This window comes from Apodemus sylvaticus, chromosome 1, assembly GCF_947179515.1.
Source record: "Apodemus sylvaticus chromosome 1, mApoSyl1.1, whole genome shotgun sequence".
Lineage (NCBI taxonomy): Eukaryota > Metazoa > Chordata > Mammalia > Rodentia > Muridae > Apodemus > Apodemus sylvaticus.
In genome coordinates, this window is record NC_067472.1 from 205,706,105 (window position 1) to 205,712,866 (window position 6,762).

General features: G+C 40.0%; 1 long non-coding RNA gene across 1 annotated transcript; it reads left to right on the plus strand.

Moving 5' to 3' along the window:
- The first annotated feature begins 601 nt into the window (after window positions 1-601).
- LOC127676270 (uncharacterized) lies at window positions 602-6,273 on the plus strand. The gene is made up of 3 exons (XR_007975817.1): window positions 602-714; window positions 1,693-1,805; window positions 6,247-6,273. It is a non-coding gene; the product is annotated as an uncharacterized LOC127676270 (long non-coding RNA).
- The last annotated feature ends 489 nt before the right edge of the window (window positions 6,274-6,762 follow it).

The following is a 6,762-nucleotide window of genomic DNA, read 5'->3' on the forward strand; positions in this document are numbered from 1 at the left end:
AACCCAGTCTCAAAAGATCAATCATGGTATGCACTCACTGATAAGTGGATATTAGCCTAGAAACTTTGAATACCCAAGACATAATCCACAAATTAAATGATGTCCAAAAAGAATGGAGGAGTGGCCCCTGGTTCTGGAAAGACTCAATGCAAGAGTATAGGGGAATTCCAGAACAGAGAAGTGGGAAGGGGTGGATGGAGGAAGAGGGGGAGGGAAGAGGGTTTATGGGACTTGCCGGGAGTGGGGACCCTGAAAATGGGAAATCATTTGAAATGGTAATAAAAATATATCAATAAAAAAAGAAAGAAAAAAAAAGAAATGTTAAACATCATCAATCACTAGGGAAATGCAAATCAAAACTTTCCTTCATTTTTAAACATTGTTTATATTATTGTTTTTTGTTTGCTTTGCTTTTCGTGTGTACGTGTGTGTGTGTGTGTGTGTGTGTGTGTGTGTGTGTGTGTGTGTGTTATTCTTAAAAATGGAGAATATAAATCTGCATGGGTAGAGAGGTAGAGAGAATATGTGAGGAGTGTTCTCCATTTTACCTTTATAATCTCCATTTTCCTATGCATCACCTCTGTCTCCTCTCTATCTAGAGGCAGTTAGTCCTTTGTCCTCCATGGAAAAGTTTCTGGGAACCTGATGTCAAATGTCACCTGTGCATACTTCCCTGAGAAGTGGAATCTGGCTGCAGTGCAACACCAAGAGAAGGTATTTTATGAAACTTGCAAGGAGAGTTACCAGAATTAGGAGCTACTCATTTGGAGGCTTCTATGAGACATTTCTGGATATTCCTCCAGGCCTCCAGGCCACTGAGAGAGACAAGTAGCTGTCTGGACCTGCTGACAGTGAAGGCCTCTCTCTGCCTTGCCCAGTGACAATCTTCTAGTATAAGAATGAGGCTCTTTCCTGAAAGGCTCTCTGCTGAAATCCAGAAGACCCAGTTATGGGGCAATGCATGAGACAGCTTGTCTCTTGCTCAGCTTCCAGAAGATGCTCATGGCCACTGGATTATATCCGAGAAGAAAGGAGGCACAGGACAAGGAAAGCACTGTAGGGATACGCCTCTGATTTGCAGTCTTTAGGGGAGGAGTAGTGCTGAGTATTCAGACTATGCTAGAATCCTAGAAAGGTGCTGTGCAGCTGAACTGTGTAAGGCTTGTCTGGGTGTGTGTTGGAGCTTGCTCCATCAATCTATTGTGTGCATTTTTGTATCTATGTGAGAAGTGTGTGATGCCTGCTTGCTGGAGCTTTGCTCTAACCAATCTATGTGTGAAATGTCTGTCTGTCTGTGTATATGTCTGTATGCATGAATGTATGTGTGTTTGTATGCATGTGTGTTTGTATATATGAAGTTACTGGATTCTGTCTTTTGTTTCATCCACTCTGTGTGTGTGTGTGTGTGTGTGTGTGTGAGAGAGAGAGAGAGAGAGAGAGAGAGAGAGAGAGAGAGAGAGAGAGACAGAGACAGAGACAGACAGACAGACAGACAGAGAGACAGAGAGACAGAAAGACAGAGACAAAGAAAGAATTTTATCTTTCCTTATCTTTCTTTCAGGGCCCCTTGTTAAAAAGAGTTCATAGTTTTTCCACTACCCTCAGGGAGTGCCAGCCCCATTAATGTAAGCTTTGTTTTCTCATAAAAAATTCTGTGGAGTAATTTCTCTAATTCCTGGCTGCCTTTACCAGTGGCATCTGTAGGTATCTGGATCCTCCCTTGTCAGCAGCTCTAAGCACTGACTTGCAATGGCTGCCTGCCTCAGTTTGCCTACCATATGGATGCCCAAGCTGGTCTGTGGCAAGTAAGTACACTAATTTCTTAATGGTGCTCCCAATATTAGTTCCTATTAGAGTAGATAACAGAAGAGATATCAGAGTTAACTCTTATGTTTCTTTAATGTGATAGATGTTGCTTGTATTTTTCTAAATTTAGAAAAGATTCTGATGATTGTAAAATGTAAATTATTGATTTTCATTCATGATTTTTTTAACTTTTGCAATTTACTTATGATTCATAAAGTGTCTGATTTCAACACTAATGTCCAAATGACAACAGAAAAAAGTAAAAGTTAGGTGCAGAAGAACAGTTTGTGTCATAGATGTTGGAATGGAAGTACAAGCAGAACCCCTTGAGTGGGAAGACAAGAGTGGCTTTATCTCTTAGTGGCCCGCATGTTAGGCACAGGCTCAGCACCATGACAGGTATGAGTGAAGCTTCCTAAGAACTGTTGACTGGGTGGGGTGGTGGTCCATGCCTTTAATCCCAGTACTCAGGAGGCAAAGACAGGCATATCTCTGTCAGTTTCAAGGCACTGTAGTCTCCCCAGTGAGTTCCAGAACAGCCAGGCATGTTTCTCAGTAACTAGAAAGCAGGAGTGTAACTTTAATTTTTTAAAAACCTATTTTTAATGATGGTTCTTAAATGCTTTAACCTTCCTTTAACCCCATCACCTACCAGAGGTGGTGGGAAGGAAACAATATTGGGGACATGGACCTGATTAGACATAGTTCTTTGGAGTACCTCCCATCTGTGTTGTCTGAAAATCAGCAGTTCAGTTCACAGGTCAGCAGCAGTAGCTCAATCCACTCCCAAACACCTCATAGATGCATCAGCAGTCCAGTTTGGAAGAGACGTGATAGCAAATATGAACCAGTGTCGGCAGCACTACCTAGCAGAGTCAGCCATGCCTCAGCCTCAGCTTGAGTCAGCAGGAGGGGCCCTGAGGTAAGCCAGGGAAGGTCTCTGCTGTGCCTCTCTCGGGGAATCGAAGATCAGCAAAGATGCAAGACCTACAGGCATCGCGCATCTAGCTCTGTAAGCAAACCAAGGGCAGCCTCCTCACATGTCCTTCATATGTCTTGTCTCAGCGTGTGTCTCACCTCAGCGTGTGTCTGACTCAGCTGAAATCAGGCTGCTGCTCAGCCCAAGTCCACCGAAGCAGCAAGAAACTGCAGCACGCCCCCAGAAGTCCCTTGGTGCATTTCCCTCCATGGAATCCCAACAAGTGCAGCTCAGTTACACAGTGTAAAGCAGACTAGTGTCTGCTTTAGCTTAATGTCCCTTCACGAGGGAGCCTTAGTCTTTCCCCTGTGTCCACTCCAAGGAAAACACTTCTTCATGCCTTTGCCCCAGCAAAACGCCATCCAATACAATGGACTTTCCAGGGAACCCTTAATTTTCCACTTCAGAGGAGCCAAAGACTGCAACTTGAAACTCCTATGACACATGTATTTCAGTGCAGCTAGCCCGGACTGACTTCATGACTCCCTGCAACCGTCTGCACAGCATGCATATCAAAACCTGCCTTAGCCCAGAGAGACTACACAGTCCTTCTTAAAATTATTGACGTCACTACCTTTGCATGCTGGCACATGCCTCTAATCCCAGCACTTGGGAGACTGAGGCAGGCAGATCTCTGAGTTTAAGATCAATAAAGTGAATTCAAGCATATCCTTAGGTACCCAAAGAAACCCTGGGGGTGGAGGGTAACAGGGCTCCTCCCAAGCTTTAGTTAAATTCTTGGTTTCTGTACAAAATATTCAAGAGAATAGGTGGTCCTTTCTCAGACCCCAGATATCTCAATCAATTGGTTTTTTGAAAGCAGTAGAAAAAACCTGTCTTAAAAACCAACCAAACAAACAAAAACAAATGAAACACACACACACACACACACACACACACACACACACACAAAAGAGAGAAAACACTAATACATATTCTAAGCAGGAAAGCAGGTGAACTAACTGCAGATGTTGACCTCACCTTCCACACCTGCAAGTCAAATCCCTGAGTCTCACATCCAGCGTTGCTATAGCACACCGAATACAGCCTCTTGTTCCCCAGTCCCAGACTCCAGTGGATACCATCTGTCTTCCTATATTAATCTCCCTGGTTCTCCAACTTGTTGCTTTGTTCCCTTGGCATACATTACCTAAGACACTGAATATAGAGGACAAAGAAAGTATATTAAAAGCTACAATGGGAAAAGGCCAAGTAACATATAAAAGCAGACCTATAAGAATTACATGTTGCCAGGCAGTGGTGACACACACCTTTAATCCCAGCACTTGGGAGGCAGAGGCAGGTGGATTTCTGAGTTTGAGGCCAGCCTGGTCTACATTGTGAGTTCCAGGACAGCCAGGGCTATACAGAGAAACTCTGTCTCCAAAAAACAAAAAACCAAAAACAAAAAAAAAAAAAAAAAAAACAAAAAAAAAAAAACAAGGGAATAGGAAAGCCCAGGGAATACCTTGTTCAATTTAGAAAGTGACTTAATTTGCTACACTTGCTATGATAAAACAGTGATGAAATCAACTTCTGGAGGACAGGTTACACTTCATGGTATACATCCAGTTACCAGTTAACCACTGAGAAATGTCAGGGACTACACTGAAGCAGGGCAGGTACCTAGACACAAGGAATGTAGCAGAAGCTGTGTAGGAGTGTAGCATCCTGTCGTCCACCACATATCTCTCTGTCTCAATAATTGCTCCAGGGTGGCACCATCCTGGAGATATCTGCCCTAATAATTCAGTTGTTAATCAAGCCAATATCCCATAGATTTCCCAGTCTGGAGGCAGTTTTTTTCACCTAAGATCCCTCTTCTCACCACCTTCTTCTCTTAGTAATTTTCCTATTGCTTTAATAAAACAGCTGGACTAAAACAACTTACAGAAGTAAATACTTACTTGGGAATTAGCTATCCAGACAGATTACAGTCCTTCAAAGTCATGACAGAGAAGCATAGCTGCAGGAAGGTAGAACAACCAACAGGAAGCAGAGAGCTGGTGGCTCTCAACTCAGGCAGCAAACACAAAGCACAGAAAGGACACTGCAAATCGCACCTGACTTCTGTCACCTTAAATTCTAACCAATGACAAACCTCCTATGGGGAAGCCAAGCCACTTAATCCACCCAAAAGTTTTCACAAAGATGGTGTCATAAATTATGATTTCTGGAATTAGTCAGTTGTCCCATTCAAACCATCAAAAGAAAACTCCACCTCCTCACACACCCTGCAAAGTATCACCAATTCAAGAAACCTGTGAGGTCATTAATTTGTTTTATTCAGTTAGTCTGCATCATATCAGTTCTTAATTATTACACTGCTTAATAGATCCCCAATTCTTTGCAATATGTTTGAACAGTCCAAAGAACTTTGTGTCTCCATTTAAGACAGATACTTCACAGGTTCATATCTGTTTGGACTAACTGCTATTTTCCTCACGATTTTGGATTTCAATTTTTTATTGATTTCAATTTGGTAAACTATGTGAAATAATAGAGGATCTTGTTTATACCTTGTGGTATTACAAATGTCTATTATGCAAATCATGATTGACAACTATGTTGATATATTTGGAGATGAGGACCATATCATTTGTGACAATAATAAAAAGAGGTCAAATGACTTAAAGATGTCAGTAAATACTGCTGGTAAGTCAGCTGTTATAAAAAAAAAAGCCATAGATGGTCACAGTGGGAAACCTTAAATGCTAATACTGCACAATTAAAGATTTCATCTACTGCTCCTCATGCAGAAGTCCCTACAGTTTAAGAGAATTCGAATTAGTTACCAAATAGATGGAAGGATGCCATCATTTCCTGATTTCATAAATTTGAAAATAACAGAGCAGCATTAGAGCATATCATGATACTAAAGCATTGGAAAAGTGTTTTAAACAACATTTAACTTGTGTAGGATTATATGAATATATACATAGGTATACATACAGACACACATATGTACAAACTTACAAACATGTAGGTACAACAAAGGAATATTTTTAGACCCTGTATGAATTCAAGAATATTATGTGCTACATTTCTTTCCTTTCTTTCCATGGTATATAATTCGTGTATGATATTCTGGATATGAAATTATTTTTAAAAAGTTCGCTTTAAATCAATTATTTTATTTACAAATCCATTCAACATGAGATTAAACTATAAGCTTAAACTATGTGCCAACAAACTGTGCTATCTTGTACAAAAAATGATGTTTGAGAGATAATCTTGCCAAATAAGTAGCATTTGGTATACATATTAAGTTGCAACAGATTTACTACAACACGTATATGAAGAATCTTAATAGGCAATACCATTCAAAATCAGATATAGTGTCAACTCAAGTAATTCTTTGTGTAGAGTTCAGAAGATATATTGATAACTTAGTCTTATTTGAAGTGGGGTGAATCTATAACTGAGAATGTTTAACTATGACATTTTTATATTTCCTTTAGCAGAGGACAATGAAACAACGTCAACATAGAACTTTCCACAATGGAAACTTCTTAATGACTGAAGAAGGGGCCGGTTATGCTATTTCAATGTTCCGTTCTAGTTCCCTCTTAACTATAGCAGAAGAGATTATTACAAAAAACATTTCAGTTTCTTATTTAACTTCATTGTTACAAATAGTTTCACTCACTGTAATTATTTTATGTTATGTATTACATATTCTTATCTATTTTAATGAATGTTATTAAATTTTGTTATTGCTTGGACTTCAGTGTGCCTGACTCTTGATTCTACACAGTATTTGGAAGATTGCATTTACAGTACTCCCTTCCATTTCTGTTAATCAGGCACCTGATTTCATGTGACAGATCCTCTAGAATCACTTAATAAATTTTTTCTTCCAAACTACAAAAGACTGTCACTCCAAGTACTGCTCAAAAAATGAAAGTTATTTGACCAAATTCTTCCAGATTCTTAACATAAAACTCTCCCCATATTCTGAACCAACAACTAAGGGA